General features: G+C 38.2%; 1 long non-coding RNA gene across 1 annotated transcript; it reads right to left on the reverse strand.

Annotated features, from left to right (window-relative positions):
- Positions 1 to 222: 222 nt before the first annotated feature.
- Positions 223 to 749, reverse strand: LOC122003923. The gene is made up of 2 exons (XR_006118163.1): positions 677 to 749; positions 223 to 399 (listed from the first exon to the last, which is right to left on the reverse strand). It is a non-coding gene; the product is annotated as an uncharacterized LOC122003923 (long non-coding RNA).
- Positions 750 to 2932: the final 2183 nt, after the last annotated feature.

Here is a 2932-nt window from a genome sequence, read left to right on the forward strand (position 1 = left end):
AAATAAATACTAAAATATGAAGTCACAAGAATATGAAGTCACAAGGAATACAGAATATGAAGTCACAAGACTGAAATACTAACTAAGATCAATAAGTTGTCAAATTTTGTATCAATGATGGATTCCTTCTGAATTGAGCATTAAGCTTCATTCCAAACAAAAAGAGAAAAAGAATGACTGTACAATAGGTATTACCTTCTTAATAGAGAGAATTAAATTGTGGATGAATCTAGGTGCAGTGCAGTTGATTCCAATAGCAACGACTTTGTTGCATGAATCAGCCAGAGAAACACATTCAGCCATAGAATCTCCACTAACAACATTGATCCCATCCTTCGAAGTGAAAGAAAACCAAGCTGGAATTTTTGTGTCACACTCCAAAAGAAGTTCAACATATGCCTGTAAAAGAAGTCATAATTAGGATCCACTAAAAGGAACATCTTGAGCAAAATAAGAATCTCAAGTCTAGGGTTCCACTAAAATCAAGCTTCTTAATATTTGCAGTAGATTCTTGTAACAAACTCTGTTCTGAATTTCTGTTTTAGCTAAATCTTATCCAAAGCCTCAACTATTTGTGCCATTTTACTCTTTGGTATTGAGTACCCCAAGTACCTAAATGTGCAACGAAGGAAGAGCAGGAACCATTGCTTAGCTCTACAAATAGATCAAAAGATACTTGAGCTTCAAGTTTATTTGGAATTGTTTCAAAAGCAATTATATCAGCTCCAGCTTCAGAAAGAACCTCAAGCCTTCTCCTGTGAAAATCTTTGACGATTTCCACAGTAATTTCTTGGCCATAGTTTCCACTACAAACAGAACAATCACATGATCATCTAATGAAGACCTCCATATCATACTGTAGTCCCGAGTAGCATTAACAAGATGCACCTGTACTCAGAACCATCTCCTAGATATGCTCCATAGCTTCCTATTGATGCAGCAACCAATAGCAGGAGGAGGGGGGCACGATTTTTACCGTAGCCTTCGAGGTTCTATAAAATTCATAACTCGCTATAGCATATTTATAAATTATAGAAGCATAATGAAACGATCCTAAAAAACCCAAGATACTACAAAATACACTACAGAGGTGAGAGTGGCACTGTTCCAAAAAGCAACGACCTGTCTCTTTGCCCTCCCGCTTAAAATGCTTGGGGGGGAGTAAGAGTTGTCAGCAAGAACGCGCAAGTTATGATTCTGACAAAGTAGATGTCAGCTTAGCTCTAGATCAATATAAATGAAGAAAACAGACAGTACAAAGAAGTAACAAAATCTTCCTCTTTTCAAAGAAAGAGCATAATGCAACCAGAACAATACCAAACAAGCATACCTGTGAAGAAAGTGGCTAATCTTTTGAGACGACTGCACAATATATAACGTGTTGACCCTTATCCTCCACTTGGATCCTTCCACACTTCACAGCATTTACCTATCCAAAGTAAGCAAGGTTCACACCTCACCATGAAAAATCATAATTTATAGCAATAGAAGAACAAACGCTTCCTCATCAACAACACTGATAGGGCTTCACAAAATTTAGTCACGAACCCTAACTAATAGTCAAAAAAGAGAAGGAAACTCATTCTGCTTGTCATCATCAGAAAGCCACCGCATGTATAAGAACAAGAAGACAAAAAAAACATTTTTTTGTGAAATACATAATAGTCATAAGGGCGCCTTTGAACTCCTCCGCAAAGAGATCCACAATAGTCTTGCCGGCCCACCTGTTCTTAACCTATATTGACTCAAGCGTTAGCTCAAACTTACGTGAAGCATCAAAATGAAAGAATCGAGCGAAGAAAAGGATACAGGTCTATTTTGTTTACGTGCTCGTCGTCCCCCTCATCATCGAGATGGACCGAAAAAAAGATCCAGCATCCATCACTATCTGAAAACAAAGACAGTTTTTTAAGTCATAAAAACTGTAATGGAAGAAGAATGATGGTACAAAAGAGCAAGTTAATCACAAAAAGGGCAAGATAAACTAGCAGATTGCATATCTGTTAAGAATAACACTTCTATTCTTGATGAGCAAAGAATTCATCTAACAGTATACTCACTGCCGCACAATACAGGACGCCCAAATGCTAATTATTAACAGATCAGCAATCAAGATCAATTGTTTAGGCAATCGGAGGATAGCATCAAAATTCATCTATCTTTTACCCTAAATCTACGTTCGTCAGAAGGAGTCACTGAAAACAACCAAATGGGATCACCCTCCATGAAATCCAAAACATGATTCAAATCAACATGAAAGAAAACTGAAGTATTTGTGGCTCATCAAACAAAATCCGACTACCTTAAAGCCAAACGAAGCATGGGGTTGGATCGCTTCTGTCTCAGGCGTGCCCTTTTAGGAAGGCAAGGTCGCCGGGGGTACACCGAGGAGGGCGGACTACTGCATCTCCAGATCGTTGATCTGCTGCTCTCGGTCCATCTCGATGATGAGGGGGACGACGAGCACGAGCAAAAAAAAAAGGAGAAGGGGCAACAGGTTTAGGGCTTGGAGAGGAAGGAGGAAAAAAAACGTGAAGTAGGTGAAGAGATCATAGGTTGGACGAAAATCCTTAGGGATCGAGAAGGTAAAGGGGGGAATGCGGCGGCAAAAAATTTCGAGGAGAGGGAAAGAAAAAACGCGGCGGTAAAAAATGACGAAGGGAAAAAACGGCGAAGGAAAAAAAATAAGGGTATTCAACAACACTTAATAGACAACGGTTTTCAAAAACCGTTGTCATAATCCTAAAAAAAACGCACATAGACAACAATTTTCAAAAACTGTTGTCATAGCATTTAAAAACTGTTGTCGTAGACCCAAAAAAACATAAATAGACAACGATTTTTAAAAATCGTTGTCGTAAGAAAAAAAACTACTAAAAGACAACAATTTTTATTAGAACCGTTGTTAAAAGGTAAAAAGACAACAGTTTAG

The sequence above is a fragment of the Zingiber officinale genome, chromosome 1A (assembly GCF_018446385.1).
Source record: "Zingiber officinale cultivar Zhangliang chromosome 1A, Zo_v1.1, whole genome shotgun sequence".
Classification (NCBI taxonomy): domain Eukaryota; kingdom Viridiplantae; phylum Streptophyta; class Magnoliopsida; order Zingiberales; family Zingiberaceae; genus Zingiber; species Zingiber officinale.